This window comes from Thermobia domestica, chromosome 12 (genome assembly GCF_964235325.1).
Source record: "Thermobia domestica chromosome 12, izTheDome1.hap1.1, whole genome shotgun sequence".
In the NCBI taxonomy this organism is placed as follows: Eukaryota; Metazoa; Arthropoda; class Insecta; order Zygentoma; family Lepismatidae; genus Thermobia; species Thermobia domestica.
In genome coordinates this window covers 132,693,832-132,711,806 of record NC_137465.1, presented here as the reverse complement: position 1 = coordinate 132,711,806, position 17,975 = coordinate 132,693,832, and the positions used below count along the sequence as shown (strand labels likewise).

The 17,975-nt window shown below is 36.3% G+C and overlaps 1 long non-coding RNA gene across 1 annotated transcript in view; it reads left to right on the top strand.

Moving 5' to 3' along the window:
- The window catches only part of LOC145665789 (uncharacterized), a 131,549-nt gene extending 115,203 nt beyond the window's left edge, over nucleotides 1–16,346 (top strand). Inside the window, exon 3 of the long non-coding RNA XR_014127650.1 lies at nucleotides 15,188–16,346. This is a non-coding gene — a long non-coding RNA (uncharacterized LOC145665789). The remainder of the gene's footprint in view (nucleotides 1–15,187) is intronic.
- Nucleotides 16,347–17,975: the final 1,629 nt, after the last annotated feature.

Below are 17,975 nucleotides of genomic sequence, written 5' to 3'. Positions count from 1 at the left end.
TTAACATGTTCACGACCAGCGGTTACACAAGGTATTTATATGCCCTGACTACCCATTTTAAAATGCCCATGGTAGTTACTCCTAACTAAAAAGGTTTCTCAACTTATATCGATTTTATTTCTACATTATAGATCCGAAAACCCTGAAATTTTGCACATAGCTTCAGATGATCTAGTGTGAATTATCTTCAGTCGGAGATGATAGGAAGTACGCTTTAATTCAAATCTGACCAAAGTGAGATACGGGAAACGAATGTGTTTAGATCATTCTCTTAGGCATCATGTAATGTGTATACTTTCTTCTTAGTTTTCTTCTTTGTCATTTGATCTTCCAGACTACAACTCTATTCACTGAGTTTTATCTCTCGTGAGGTATACTTCCCATCTATCTTCGATGTCTTGACTTTATTCTCCGTGTGATATTTGGCCACTTTTAATAAAATGAAATCTTTCAGATCAACATCCAATCTTTCAGTTTAAGGATTATTCCCTTTGTGCTATGGGAGATCAATGATTAAGGCAAGTGAACAATGATGGAAGAATCGGTGAAATGAGATCGTGGAAGGATACGGAACAACCCGAGAAAACCCACGGACACGGTGTTGTTCTTCACATTTACTTGGCATAGAACTAAGGACCTCACTTGCCAGAGATAAGCGCTCTACCACTGAGTCAACATGCCTTCAGCACTTCTAAGTAGTTTTGTTATATATTTTATGAGTTCCTAAATCCAACTGTTTACTAGTCTCTCTTTGGAAACTTCATATAATTTTTCAACATATTATTTAAAACAAACTCAATAACAAAACTGGGTAGAAGTCATAGCAAACCCGTCTTTTCACTGTATTTACATGTATTAAGTATGAATTTACAATGAATATAAGAAACAAAATGCTGGTTTCATTGATTATTATTTCTAAGTAGCGAGGTTATATAGCAGAAAAAGCATAGTTTAAAGGGGATTTGGGTCACTGTACTGCATTCGATGGTCTCTCACCTAGAACTGAATGAAAAGCTCGTACATGAAAGGTACACGCAATAGCCATTATGCCAGTAAATAAACTAACATAATATATGCATAATATAATGATATCGAGCGGTAAAGTACAATGACCGTTTAACTCTCTCATGGTCGAAACACTAGTGCGTGAAACTTTTATACACATTCTCGGTGGGAGAGTATTAAAATTTGAACGCATTAGGTGGTTTGGATACCACTTTAAATTGTAGGTGCACGTTTCATGTTCCCTTTGTGCTGAACTTCAGTAAGTAAATAAATAAACAATGATTGTTTTTTTTTTCGAAGTAGTAAACGGACTCAAGAATTAATAGGGAAATAGATACTGTATATTGCTTAAGCAGTGTAATGTGTACACTACGTGAAAATACTTGGTTTGCGCAGTGTGATACTTTCTCAATTAATATTGAAATCGGAAATGTTACCAGACTTATAAATACCATATTTAGTTTTATTAGAGAGATTAGAGTGGAGACAAAACATATTTCTGGCACTCTTGACGCTACATCCTACCATCTTCGGTCTATAGTGATCAACGTTAAAAATCCGGAAATGGTCGATTTCTATTTCCGGCTTGAGTATCACCTTCATTAACAAACTCGATTGCTTACTTTTGACTTTCTACAAATTTGAGGCCCTCCTGACGCCCTGGTCAAAATTGACGGTGATCTATCAAATTGTTATTGAGGTTTTTGTCTCCCAGACGAGCATACAGGGTCAATATACTATAAAGGATTTTCAGTTAATAAACCAAACCTCTTAAAAATATGACGTGAAGATCCCGAAGTTGACTGTTTAATCTTGAAATAAGAATATATAACACTGACTTTTCCCTTAAAATAAATATTAGTTAGTAAAAGACACTCTCATTCGTCTCCGGACATTTTTTTCTCCTTAACACTAGTGCAGATGATGTAATTAGCAGTTTGCGCCGATCCTTTTCTTCCTCAGGTTATCCCAACTACCATTTTAAACAGACTGGGAGAACCTCAGAGACGCACTGAAACGAAGGTAAGACAAGACACCTTCACTGCACACAGAGCCCGAAACGACTCAAAACGACAGAAAAATGCATGTCTTTAAATTTGGTCATACTGTACTTTAATGTGTACATATGAACTGCCTTCTAATGGTAGACATAAGGAAATATGTCGATATTTTGACATTACGGATATGTCCGCCATGTACATAAAAAATGTGAGCAACTATAGCATGCTAAAATGATCTCTTGCCTTATTTTCATTAGTTTTGACGGATTAGTATGTTATGTTTTGATCACTGGTGCAATGTTTGAGATGATATAATTGTATGTCAAAAATTTATACACATGCGCGGAAACGTGAGGCGGTTGTCGTTTGTCTCTTGTCACCAATGTAGCACTTTGTCGCTTGATCTAGAAATTTTTAAGGATATTTTTTATCAGAAACAATTGGTTCGTTTATATTGTTAGAATAGAAATTTATTACCTTTTAAATGTTGTCTAGTGACTAAACTAGCATTATTTCCACTAAAATTAATATTTCTAGCGTCTTCTTGCAGTGGGTTTAGTGACAGTATTATTCACGTTGTTGGCAGTATGTTTAGTATCATTACGACATGTGTGTGTGCCCTATTACGAACAGGTTTGACATATATGTTTATGTCATACCTTGTACTTCGGGCTCTGTGTGTGGGATTGAATCCGGATTACCAAGAAACGAAGTAGACGTCTTACTATGTTATCTCAGCTCTTAGGGAATTATTGCTAAGCAAATAACTTCATTTCTACCAATAATCTTGCTAGTTAATATCTCGACAAGTTACAAGTATCCTTCTAGAAATCAAATATTAGGTGGCATTTGCAAATTGACATCTGTGTATTGTACTCATAATTGGGTAGTTTTAAATTTGTATCTTAATCAATCTACTCATCAGTATCTAATTTACAATTGTTCACATATCTTCTTGATATACTCGTATATTCACAATGTACAGGATCTTTGAGAAAGAATAGTGTGATCTCGTGAGGTGGAAGTGCAGGACTTAGCTGGTTGAGTTAAACACCATTTTGTCTGCCAACTGAAACATGCAGTTTCTTTGACATGTCATGGGCGGCTTGCAGGGAGAGCAAGTAGTGCCGCAGTGCGGTTATTTTCCTAAATGAGTGGAAAAATGAAATAATTTTTCAGGGTTGAGCCCCACGGTTATGATGTGTATACTCAAGGAGACGATGATAAGAATGAATAAAATAGTGGAATGAAGAGGATTGGAGGAAACTATAGAACCCTAAGAAAATCTACACACACACACTGTCTACCACAAAACAAAGTTGGCGTCAGCGAAACTCGGACCTGTGACCTCATGTACCAGAAATAAACGCTCCACCACTGAGCCATTGGTTCGTTTCGCAAGCAAAAAAATACACAGATCTTTGAGTGACGAGGTTGGAATGATCACATATCAAAATGATAGTCCAGCATGATGAGCACCCCCTCACTTTCCTTGTATTTTTTTTCTTTTACGTAGTTTGGATATTCGTTTAGCTTAAAATATATCGTACGTCAAGGATCCTTTCCTTGGCTCCCATGAAACCCGGACCGAATAAAACTCCTTGTATCATGTTAAAATCGATAATGTGAACCACCAGAAAACGAGAATAAAGGAAGCAATTATCACTGTTACGCCAGATATGCTAGGCAGGGTGTGGTATGAAAATGATTACCGCATCGATGTATGTCGTGCTGTAAATAGTGAACACACAGAAACACACTGACATGCAAACACACTAACATTTTTTTTCACAGTATACTGGATTCTTTCAAAACTGCATTTTTGCACTGAATCAAGCATTTGAGTTTGCCGAACAAAATTATGTCCAATTCAACCACTTATAAGTCATATCTAGCACTTTCACGAATCTTCACCATTCATTCACGAAAGCCCTATACTAGTCATGCTATGAGGGTTGCCAACTCTGAAAAATAAAATTACCGGTACCTGCTCTTAATCCTCAAAACAAATGGAGGATAATTGTATTTTAAATCTTCAAAAGTAGTCAGTCAAAAATATAGGTCAGTTGGCAGCTCTACACTAGCCGGTTTACCGATTTATTATTATTATTATTATTACTAACTTAGTCAGGTAAAGGTGCATTCTTATTTAGGATTTAAAACGATATTATATAATTACGATTGGTGAAACATGCTTTTCATGTTCTTTCTTGCTTTAGCCTTTAGAATATAACTACATAATCTTATGACATATTTGTTTTTTCCCTATGCGTTATTTAAATGACACTACATTAATTCAAAACACAAAGTAGGGAAATAATGTTAAAATAATGATACTACAGAGGGGAATAAATAAATACATAATCACTAAAAAAAGGAATTTCGAAAGAAGTTCATAAACGACATTGTAATAGCCAATGGCATTACAACAAGTAATATCGTCAAAGAAAAAACAAAATATCACACATCTCTAGTAATTCAAGATTTCTTTTTTCTTTCTTTTTTTTTTTTTCTTTAAGATATGATTCACAAAAAACACTGGAATCTAATCATAAAAATCGTTCTTGCACACAATTTTAATCAACTTTTTCTTTAATTTTTCCTTTCTTTCTTTTTCTTTTCTTCCTTTTTTGAACTTTGAAAGTTGATTTTCGTTCTTTCTAGACTATGATGACGAACCATTTGATATTTACGCTAGTAAATCGTGATAACTTCTCTCTGAGCTATATGATCTTCTGCAGACAGTATTCTAGACTCTCCCTAAAGTTTCCTGTCTAAAGAGAGGGAAAATTCATAGGCAACCATGCGCCATAAATCGCATTATCACTGGATAATTTGCCCTACGGTTTACATATTGGTTTTTCTGTGGTGTAACTTTGAATAGTTTGTGCGTGTGAAGTCCTAAAAGAAGGGAAAGGGGGAGAGCTTCCACCATCAAGTGAAAATAACATTCTCTGACAAGGAGCTCCCTCTTTTTGCTCTATCAGGTTTGGTAAATGTTCTTCTGAAGAGAAGCGAGGGAACGGACAGACGAGCTATTTCATAGCGAAGAGATTTTTCAGTCTTCCCTCAAATGTCACGGTGCTTTATGAATCATGGATTCTATCCTGGGACGTTAAACCGGAAAAGCGGAACCGTGTCCTGTGGGATGGGGTCGAATTGTATGTGTGGGATCTGCAAGTATACATGTCTGGGTGAATTTAGGAGGATGTGGAGGTTTGCCAGAAGGGAGAGATAAAGGCAAGACGCTTTTCCTAACCAATGCATATTTTGGTATTTCGGGATAGAAAAGTTGAGAATCATTCTAAACAAAATTCGCGTCTTTATATTCTCCGTTTCGAAATACCGGAAACAACACACTACAAAGCAAAATTAAAATTCCAAGAACAGGGTCTTAAAAGTTTAGGGAAAGAACGACAAAAATGTCATATTTATTAACATTTTTTTAAAAATAATAATCATACCTGAATTTCATAGATAGGACTACTACATTTTCAGACTAAAAACCGAAACACTCTATGAAATTTACATTAAAAACTGGAACATCCTATAATAATTTACACATAATCACAGTCGTGCACTCTGTGTTGTGCTAAAACATCAAAATTAATTAAATAATTGGTAAACATTAATCGAAGTTGAATAATTGAGAGTAGATGTTTGGCATTAACAGAATATCGATGTTCAATAAAAGTTGTTTTTAATATCTTATGAATAAAAACCGGGACGTTTTGAAGTTTTGTACAACTTTGAGGATAGATTATGTAAATATGGGACTATTGTAGCGGAAAGTCCAGGAGAATTAATCATAGCTTGTCCATGATATATAATCTATGTGTAAAAGTTATATCCAAGAATTATTCTACTCTTTGTAGAAAAACGTTTTAAGTTCAGAGGAACTATGTTTTCGAATTTTTTGCTTCATATTTTTTAATTGTACTTCTGTAGTTTGTTCGTTAGTTCACACGTTTAACGTTTTGTAAACTTTATTTTTGATTTCTAGACAACTCGTAACTTTATAGATTACGCATTACCATAAAGTAACTAGATAGCTGCTTGAAATGGTAAAGAGGTAGAGAATTATAGTGTATGGCTTTGATGAATGTCAGTGGAAACCAATGTACTAACCAAATGTAATTTCACTAAAAGCCATTCATCCGGCTAGACTCTCTCTGTGAGCTATAGATCTACTGTCAATAACTTTTATTATTATTATTTTTTCAAGCTGATCTGACAGATAAAGCAAGAAGATATTAAATAGCTAATTGTATTAGGAATAATACAGCAAAATACCAGTGTGTGTCACAGCTGGGATCAATATTTCCAACTCTCAGTGTCATTCATAGCTATTAAAATTGTTCAAGTGAATGGCAAATTAATATTTCTGAAGAAAAACAAAATACTGATGTACTATATTTCATGCCCTTGTTTTGAACACAAAAAGTTGTAAAGTCCATCTTTACTTTTTTTAAAATTAACATCCATATTATAATAATAACCGCTTCAGATCTGAACTTCACATAGGTTTGGATTTCGTAAACTACTTCAAGGAGTTGAGGGCAGGGTTTCCCACACCAAATAACAGCTATCAAATCTGAAACAGAATTATTTTCACAGTCCAATGTGAAGTGACAGAAAGATGAAATAAATATATGTTTTATTTTATTTTATTTTTTTTAATTTTAGAGTTTGCTTAGTTTGTTTCGAGTGCAATTTTCAGTAATATCTTTGAATAATATAATCAGTAATATAATACAGTAATATGTAGTAGAAAAATGCAAAGGGATTAAAAATTAGAATTTCCTAGCAATTTCATAACTAAAAAATGTTTTCATTTAATATTATTAAATTACATTTCCATGAAGAACAACTACCTTGATTCAAACCGAAAAGGTTATCGAAGTAAGGATATTTCAGTTGAATATACGAATAACAGCAGTTAAGTTCTGTTATACCCGTTTTTTCTCGGCCTGGCCTCAAGGCTCTTAAACTCACAATTCTACCGAATTTCAAGTTTCTTTTCCTATCTCAAATACCCAAAAGATAAGATTTTGTACCCTAAGAAAGCGTCCATTTAAATAACATGGAGATTTTTTATTTCCCCTTTAGATCCCCTAAAAATTAAAAATATTAAACTCTGGCAATTTCCCTGTGGGTTACTCCCGGAAGTCTACAATTATGCCAATTTTAATCACAGTAACCCTACAGGAAGTGCCTAAACATTTTGAGATATAGATGTTCCATACAAATAACATGGGAAAGATTTTTTAGTTCCCCATAAAACCACTTTAGAGTTAAAAAAAAATATTTTTGGTGATTCAGTTACGTAACGCCGATGGAAACGTACATGCATATCGAATTTCAAATTATTATTCTAATTCCAAATACTTAAAACATGGATTATGGGTTCACAAAAGGCCCATTTAAATATCATGGGGAATTTCTTCATCCCCCTTTAGACCCCTAAAATAAAAAAATAAATAAATATTGACTTTTGGTAACTTTCTTATGAACTAGCCCCTAAAAGCTACAATCGTACCAGATTTCAACTTTTCACGTCAACCGGAAGTACCCGTTATTTTATGTCAGTGAGTCGGTTCATGTAGTTTTATATATAGTTATATTAGGACAGGATTTTCAAGAGCTCCTTTTATAAGAGCTTATTATTTCCCTGATGTCTTTGCTGGATATGGCTTTAGTAGATATCTAAATTTCTGGCCTTTCTTTCAGTATAGTTCTTGATTTCATTTCTGGCCTTCAGAGCACAAGGGAATCATGTCCACTTACCAAAATTGTGATAAAAAGTAACGAAATTTATATGGAATGGGTAAGCACATGGAAAATTTAACATTTTTTTCAATACTAATAAGAGTTATTTTACAATATCAGGACATGATTCTTTTAAGCTTGCAAATGAAATTGTCGAAAATGAATGGAAGTGCACTTGATTCCTTTATTCACTTTCCTTTATTTCTTTTCTTGGTTTGATATATCAATTACAGAATCCATACAACGATACTTATTAATACTATTTTCAAAGTACCACAATATCTGAAATTATAAACTACATATACTTGCCAGTTAGGGAAATGAAAGACGTCTTCTTATACATACTGACTATCCACTGCAGTTGTGAATGTAGTCGGTAATGACAACCTTCCTTAACTATGTGGAACCAGAAAGGTCTCTGTTATGTAGAACGTACGAGTTACCTATCCAATTTAAGTACTAGCCTTACATTGGGGATAAAATACCATTCTTTGAAGAATCTGTTCCATCTTGAATTTCTGGCGGCTTCATTTCTCGTTCTTCTTCTTTTCACTTCCACGTGTGGAGAAGACATTGAACTGAAAAAGGAGAAGGAAATACTGTTTTTTTCGGAGGCTCAAAGGAATTTCTTATATTGCTCCTCGCGACGTGACTGGAGTCTTTGCATCTTCCACGTCATCATCATCTTCATCATCAGTTATTCGATCTCTCCTTTCTACTATCTCTCCCAACATTGCTTCGCTTGATCCAGGGCTTTGTGATTGGATCTTGTGGTGGGAAAAGGGAATTTCTCCCTGCCTTCTTCGTCTTCTTCTTTTTTTACCACTTTAGCAGCAGCAGACTAAATCCATACCTCAGAGCATTCCAGGTCACAAGGTTAGTTACCTCACACACTAACCCTCCTCGTCTCTTTTGTACCAGTTTCCATTTCGAAAAATTAGATAAAGAGGAAAATTGTGTCTTTTTCAGTTTTCCTTTAAGATAATATGGGGGTTTTCTTTCCTCATTTTCGTAATTTGGAATTACCCTATGTTTACAATGAAGAATTTGAACAGTCATTAACTAATTAATTTGTTGGTTTTATCTAATCTAAGGTAGTTCCACGCTTTCTAGAATCCACTTTGTGCAGTGTTTGTTTTATTAAAAAACAAAGTTCTTGTATTCCCCATACTATTGTTATTGAATATTTTATTTTACGCATTCTGATTGGCTGTAAATGCAAGTGTCAAAATCTAAACAATTGAAATAAGGTAATGGTGATTCCATCTATTGAAATGAAATGGAATGTAATGAACGTTTTACGTCCCACGGTTATGCCATCTAGGCTAAAGAAGATGGTGATTATGAGAAACGAATCAAATGGTGGAATGGAGAAAGTGGGAGGTAACGGAAGAACCCCGAAAAACCCACGCACATGGTGTTTATCCAGCACAAAGCTCACTTGGTGCGAGCTCGGATAGAACCAAAGAGCCCATCCACCAAAGATAAACGCTCTACCACTGAGCCATCACGGCCCCTCTTCCATCTATTGTTCGTAGTATCCCTTGAAAGGATATTCTCTTTCCCCAATCTTCAGAATGATTTAAATTGGTAAATTCATTTCACAAATACAAACATTAAAAAAAAAAAAAAAAAAATGTTACAGAAATTGTATTTAAAAGGTACGAGGCACCACACTAAACTTTCTCTTTCTCCAATTTCTTAAACTAAATCCGGTATACTAGTTATAACAGAAATTGTAGGCGTTTTCGAAAAAAAATATTCAAACCGAAGAAAACTTATCTGCAAAAGTAAACTCTCCCCTTGTGAATATTTTCATAAGAAATAATTTACTTAACATTACAAGTTTTTAATAAAATGTTTATTTATGAAATATCCTCTCGAGGGTCTACGTAGAGAGGTCTCTACATAAATTTGTTCGGAGACTTTCTTCATTACATACATTACATAGTCATCTGACTACTATAAATATTACAGCTGGTGACAAGTAAAACAAAACATCCAAAACAACAGAACAGCAAAATTCTTATCAACAGCATTGCCAGACACGCAAAGGAAAGATATTAAATTTATGTATTGAACTCTCCACGTTGTCCACCAGGGGAAATGAAACGAAATTTTTGAGTTTTACGTCCCACGGTAATGCCGGTTAGGCTAAAGGAGACGGTGATGATGAAAGATGAATGAAATGGTGGAATGAAGAAAGTGGGAGGAAACGGGAGAACCCCGAGAAAACCCACGCACGCAGTGGTTCACTTGGCAGGAGCAGGGTTTGAACCCGAGACCCCAAGCACCAGAGGTGAACGCTCTACCACTGAGCCACCGCGGCCCCGGTTCACCAGGGGAATATGAAGAAAACCATCTGATTCGTTTAATAAAAAATGTTCTAAAAAACAGATCACCTCAAAAGAGTAAATTAACCCTTACATATTTTTCAGGAGAAAGGAGTAATGTCGCATTGTCAGGTTATTGACGAAATACTCATTTATTAAGAATGAATAAAATTTTTTCAGTTACGTTTGAGAAAATCGTCCTGAAAGAGATTCATCCCTAAGAGTAAACTACGTATTGTGTTTTTTAAAACAAGAAATGAGTTACGCCATATTATGAAGTAATTAAAAAAATATTTATTTACATACGAACAAAATCTCCCAAATCGCTGTCGAAAAAAACTAGTCGAGAAAGTACTTTAGGATAAATGATTTATGCCATATTGATAGGTTTGTAATTATATATATATATATATATATATATATATATATATATATATATATATATATAGTAAAACTTTGTCCCATATAGGTATAGGTAGAGCGTTAATGAAAAGAGTGTCCGGAATCGACTCCCACTACCGGCTTTTATTATAAAAGTTTCACTACAAAAGTATTTTTACAAAATACTGTACAACTAATCTCCTTAGTATACAAGGTTAGTTATAGGTAGTCTTTGACTGTAAGGTCGCAGACAGGATCTCTACAGAGAGCCGTAGCAAGCTAAGCAGAGGGGAGTTAGGGACCCAATGCTCCGCAGCAAGCAGAGGAGGGTTAAGTGGCCAACAGAGTCCCATACCAGGCTAAGCGGCTGTGGTTAGAATTCCCAGACAGAGACCCGTAACAGGCTAAGCGAGGAAATAGGATAGGCGTAGTTCCGTAGCAGACTAGAGACCTGGGGTTAGGTTACTTATAATGTTCCATGACAGACAGTAGGAGGGTCACCAGAAAACTGGTACAGAATTGCCGTCGTCCAGCCAATTTATAGGATTCTTTGGGTGGCGGTGACGTTGCTGCTCCATGGGAGGTGCCAGAAGTCCGCCGTCTGCAGGTGATTGTAGATTCATCTGGTGTGGAATCTTCTTGCAAACCACGTGGTGGTGTTTGTAAACACTAGCGTGTAGAATTGTTTATTCACTACATCACGTGGGACATTACAATATATATATATATATATATATATATATATATATATATATATATATATATATATATATATATATATATAGGGTGTCTCAAAAGTCCCTTCCACCCCTATTAAAATCCAAATGGATGTACTTTCAGCGAATTTGATGTGGTAGGTGAACTTGAGGGTTAGGGGGACATTTTCTGGCGTAGGTTACGCGGACGGCCGCCATATTGGTGCCGCCATCTTGAAATTAACTTTCTTATTTTATACGCTACGTGGGTCATGTGATACTTGACCATAGGCTAGAATTTTACCAGAAAACGAATCTGAAGTCAAAATGCATTTATCTTTATGTGGTAAACAGTTATCCACAATTGAAGTTGTGAATTTGACTGCGTTTCTTTTGTGTTGAAAGTTGTGAATCATGCCGTTAACGAGGGACGAACGCATCCAGATCATCAAAATATGGGGCGGGAGGAGTGCCCGCGCAGTGGCTGCCGCTTTCAATGCGCGTCATCCACAACAAGCACCTGTATCGCATGTTCCAGTGGCACGGTTATTGACCAAATTCGAGGAAACGGGAACAGTTGTGGATAGATCCCGTAGTGGACGGCCAAGGACAGCCACGGACGAAGAAACAGTTACTGTCGTGCTGGCCTCCTTCTCGAAGTGGCCGCAGCGAATCACACGTCGTTTAGCAATGCAGTGTGCCGTGAGTCAGAGTTCAGTACACAAGGTGCTCCAAAGGTATAAGATGCAATTGCAGCAACATTTGTAGGAGGACGATCCCGATCGTCGCGCCCAGTTTTGCGAGTGGGCTATTGAGCAATTGATAGTAAATCCGCAGTTCGCTATGCAGATACTTTTCTCGGATGAAGCCCATTACTACGTAAATGGTGAGGTTAACAGGCAAAACATGCGCTATTGGTCCCGTGACAACCCCGCTTGGACAGATCCCTCGAAAATGACCGATATGGGCACCGGTACCGGAAAACTATGGTATGGGCAGGCATATGGGGAACAAAGATCGTCGGTCCGATTTTCATTCCAGGAACGTTAAATGCAGACCGATACCTCACGTTGTTGCAGGGAAACATAATGCCGGCTCTGATGTCCAAGGATGGTACCTTCCCGAGATTCTTCCAACAAGATGGTGCACCTCCCATTATGGTACCCAGGTGCGTCAGTTTTTGGATGAACAATTCCCTGGGACGTGGATTGGTCGACGTGGACCAGTGGAATGGCCTGCCCGATCACCAAACTTAACCCCCCTTGACTTCTACCTGTGGGGGCATGTGAAGGCTATGGTGTATGCTGTGAAAATTCGTGATGTTCGCCATCTGGAACAACGTATCATGGCTGCCTGTGAACAAATATCTCCAGAAACCTTAATACGTGTTTATAGCAATTGGGAGAAGCCTCTGAACACGTGAATTGCCCAGCACGGACAACATGTTAAGTACATTATGTAATACGAAAGTCACACCTGCAATTGTGGATAGCTGTTTACCACATAAAGATAAATGCATTTTGACTTCAGATTCGGTTTTCTGATGAAATTCTAGCCTATGGTCATATATTACATGACTTACGTAGAGTTTGTAATAAAAAGTTAAATTCAAGATGGCGGCACCAAGATGGCAGCCGTCCGCGTACTCTACGCCAGAAAGTGTCCCCCTAACCCTCAAGTTCACCTACCACATCAAATTCGCTGAAAGTACATCCATTTGGATTTTAACAGGGGTGGTAAGGGATTTTTGAGATATCCTCTCTCTCTTTATATATATATATATATATATATATATATATATATATATATATATATATATATATATATATATATATATATATATAATGATCAAAACCTCAGTCATTTTTGAAAAAATCTTCCAGAAGGAAACACACCCAAAAACTAAACTACCCCTTATTTTTTTCAAGTAAATTATTCATACCAGGTTGCCAGATTACTAATGAAATATTTATTTGTGAAATATAAACAAAAATCATCTGAGTAGTTTTTGAGGAAATCATCCGTACTATCCAGTCAAAACTAAGCATGGTAACCCTAACTTAATGAGTATAACAAGGAGAAAACTAAGCTGGATGAAGAAATAGAATGAAAGGAAAGGCAAATACTTCGAGATAATTCTGAGAAAATAATGTTTAACTGCACTATGGTTATTGCAGCATATGTCTAGGTATATACTTGATTTCACTGTTTAGTATTACAAAAACTTGGCTCGGGCCGCTGCCTTGGCTCTGTAATCTACCTTCAGCTCTCTTGGAGTTGATATAGTATGCTGAAGAAGAACCATACTTTGATTATTGATCTTGCATCATTGACTCTACACCCACCTGCAATCCTTAGCAATCACCTGTGCAAGTGCAGGGGTTTTAAGAAGCCCCATCATGGTGAAATTAAAATACCGCTAATTTTACAGTAATTGTGTAATAAATAGATAAAAGACAATCGAAAAGTAGAACAAGAGTTCGCTAGAAAATATTATTTTACATCAGATACCGTCATCACGACTCACTTAGCTGCTTTCGATTTTCAACCATTAGAAAATCTTTATTTATTTTCGCGTTTCTAAATGGCTGCAAACGGAAAGCTACAAGGTGATTCGTGATAACGGTATATCATGTAAAATAATATTATCTTGCGGGCTCGTGTCCCACATTTCAATGATCATTTATGTATTTGAAAATATCATATAATGACTCTAAACTTAGCGGTATTATAATATGGCACTGGTTAGACCTCTTGAGCCCAGGACGCCACTTTGAGCCCACGTAGCACGTTTTGTCTTTCATAACCTTCGTGTTGCATAAGAATACAAAACAAAATACAAACACTTGAAATAACTAAAGTAATTATTTTGATACTTATGGGCACGCAGAAGGAAGCATTCTACAATCACTAAAAATATTTTTTTAATAAATTTCCATAAATTGTTTAAAATCTAATTCTCTCACTTTCTAGATCAGCAACGCATAACCGTTTTGTAGTTTCTAATAAGCAATAAAATTTGAACCTTCGTTAAATACCAGTTCGTAAGAGCACAGCAGATAATAAATTACAGTAGAACACTAAATACGTATTTAAGGATACATTTTCATAACAGTAAACGATAATGTTTCTTACAAATTAGTTAATACTATCAAATTACAAATAAATAACAGTTGAATATTTTGAACTAAAACTGTAACCGGTTCCCATTATCGTTAAGTAAATACAAGTATATTCCATCCATAAATAACCAATTTATCTAAAATTTTGGATGGTTTTACTGCATTCCAAGATATGTGGTGTGTCCTCAGCGACGTCACTAAACATTCGTGATATGCTGCAGTTAATTTTCTTCTGGGTTTCTAATTGCTTTTAATGTTGTCCGATTCCATTAGAAGGTGCTATATCTTGCGTGTTTGCAAGATGATCAGATTTATGACCCGTCTAAGAATGTAATTGCTACTTGCAGTATTCTACTACCACTTCAAAGGAAGCACTTAAGATTGGGAACACGAATTTCAGCTTTCTATTGCCAACCCAAATATAGAATTAGATAATAATGACTTGTAGTTCATGCGTCTTAAGACTATCATAAGAACCCTTTGTAGTTTGTAGTAGATGGAGAGCTGATCAGAATGAAATAAAACTACTTGGGAATGACTACTTTATCTCAAAGCTTCAAAAGCAGCAGCTTTGGCTAAGTGCTTGCAAATATACAGTTACTTTCACACAAGATATAGCTGATGAAAGCCGAAAATAAATCCAAATAAATTTACCCTTATAGAGCGGTATATATATGTATGTATTAAATATGTATGTATGTATGTGTGTATGTATGTGTGTGTTTGTAAGTTAGCGCTGCAACCATGCAACCATTGATTTTAGTCAGTACCAAATACAATTAAGACTTGTTTCATATCAATCACATTCAAATTTTTACGTTTTCTATTTCATTAATTTCCAGAGAAAAGTGAAGTTGAAATAATGTGTTTTCTGTTTACAGCATTCAGGAGCCACATAGTCCAAGCACACGGGGGCTGGCACGCATAAAATTTAGTACTACCCCTGAGTGAAAGAACAACACAAATTGACTTTATGTTTTGTATCAGGTTTATTAATTTAGAAATATCACTCTTTGATCGGTGCTACTTTTCGTCATTTCGGGAGTCAAATAGGACAAAGACTGAAGTACCGGTGTAATATGAGGGAGCACAAAATTACCAGGACCTAAGAAAGAAGAACTCTTAACCTAATCTCAACATTATTCACTGATATTTACACTAGGTGTGGTTTGACTAACAAAAGCTTTTAGAATAAATTATATGATATATGACATTAGAACTGTGAACTGCATTCAGTCTGAATTAAATCGTTATAATCGGATGATATAAATTCAACAATCTTCAAGTTCATAATCAGCTTGGATACATTTCATGCATTTCCAATCTGTCACCCCAACCCTGTGTGGGAAGGGTGTTGTCACAGTCTATGTGTGCGGAGAAGGTGAACAAGAAATCCATAAATAAATCTAAAGCTCAAGTGGATAATAATGTTCCATTGAAGAAAACGCCAGAAATGCTACGCCAGGAAAGAGGACAGGCTCATCCACACAGTGTGAGAAGAATGATAGACATATTTGTCTCAATATTTTCTCAATATTTGTCATATTTGTGAAGGAAAGTTTAGTGAAGACTCCAAAGGGAAAGAATGTATCAAATGTGATATGTGTCAAGACTGGTATCATGTCTTCTGTGTGAACATTCAGTGCCCTGAGTTCTTTGTGATTATTGTAGCAGATGAATGCCTAATTATTTACGTCACACCAATATACAGGACTCTTGAAATGAACTGTTTTACGTGTATGTGCAACTATCCTTTGCTCGTTATTGTAATAATTTACGTTTCATTTCTTCTTTTGTACACGTTTTTGTATCTGCTTTGCATTTTATGCGAAAATGTTAAAAAATAAATGCTGCTCATATTTGCCCTATGGAGGGCTCATATTACCCTTGTACTACGGAAAATATGAGCACTGCACACTTACCTTACTAACCTGTTTATTAATCACGAACGAAAGTACGTATAACCTTGTACTTTTTAGCGTTTGTAGACGAAAGATCAGGCTTTCTTTGGTGCAACTTTTTACTTTCTGCAATACATCGTTTTTGAGATATACCAGTATTTTCATTAACTATGCTCATATTTAACTGACTTCCCATATATATATATATATGGTGACCGGTAATTCGATGCATTCCTTGCAAGGGGATATTCTACAAGTACTTTGGAACATTTTCACCCATATGAACCAGGAGTCACAAATTAATAGTTTCTGAGTAATTTGCACACGTGCGATTTCTTTGAAATTTTCCGGCTAACGAGAGGTGCGCAAAAAACTTTCACCGTGACCCACTTCGACATATCGTAGAGCGATGAAATTTTGCATGTGTAATTTTGCATACCTATGTAGGTAATGTAGTAATGTACAGCTCATAACTCTGCACCGTTCCAGTGTTATAGGTCTAAATATGAAGTAACGTATAGTGCTCCAAATTCCATTACTGCACCTCAGAAAGCAGCGTGGCAACATCACAGAAGTACTTGCCTCGAGGAAATGACCGCATGATTGTTAAAAGGTGGAATATAGATGGTGTGTGATCAAAAGAAAACGCGAACTATGACGGATTACATATCCAGGGTCGTTCATCTGTCTGGCTAACGTTTGAGCGGTGAAAAGGTGTGTTGTTTTCTAGAAGGCGGACACCGCTTGTCAGCATGCCACACTCTATTTCTATTCTTCACAAGGTTTTATTAGTGCTACAGTGCTAAATGTGTTATTTTGTTATGGCTTTCCAAGATTTACATTTTTACCTTTGTAGAAAGCTTATAATATTAGGTTCTCATTGTCGCAATTCGTATGTCAATGATCGTAATTTTGTTTTGAGTTATTAAAGCGATGTATATGATTGCTGTTTCTTTATTTATCCACGTATTTATGCAAGGGAATGAATCAAGGAAGGGTTGCGACCTCCAGCTTCGAGGTTACGTCGGTCTTTTACGTGTGGTCTAGGATTTGGGGAGGAACTGGTCCTGGCTTTCTAGAAGATACCATCCCTGCTTTTGCCTAATGGGAGTGGAGAAAACCAAGGAAAACCTACTCAAATCAATGACAGCGTGCAAACGTATCACCACCAAAGGAAGTCCGTGTTTCACTCTGAGTTACCAAAGTGATAAACATTTTATTTGCGATCAGCATAGGGTAGTACTACTTGCTTTTCAGGCAAAGGGCCTCTCAACTACCAGGATATGCTATGCCTCACTCAGTGGTGCCCCCCCCCTTATGTCTATGACGCACCCCCCAATTTTCTATCCGTAGGTGTTATTCCATGAAAAAATCTTTTCGATTAATTTTACCCCCCCTCATCAAACATATTTATTTAAATATATAGATTTTAACCCCCCCAAATATTTCAATGACGCAGTTTGCGTCATAGCCCCCCCCCTTGTGGGCACCCCTGCCTCACTGTTGCGTGCGTTGCGGGATTCTGTAAAATCCGAGAGCGTGGAATGCTGACGAAAAGTGTTTTCCTCGTGGAAAACAACGCACCCGTTCACTGTTCGAATGTTGGCCAGACAGATGCACTTCTCTTGGTATGAAATCTGTCATAGTTCGCGTTTTCTCTTGCACGCATACTTTCTTTGTTCTAACTCTTCCCAACCATGCAGTCATTTCCTTGGGGCATGTACTTCTGTGATGCCACGCTGCTTTCTGAGGTGCAGTAATGGATTTT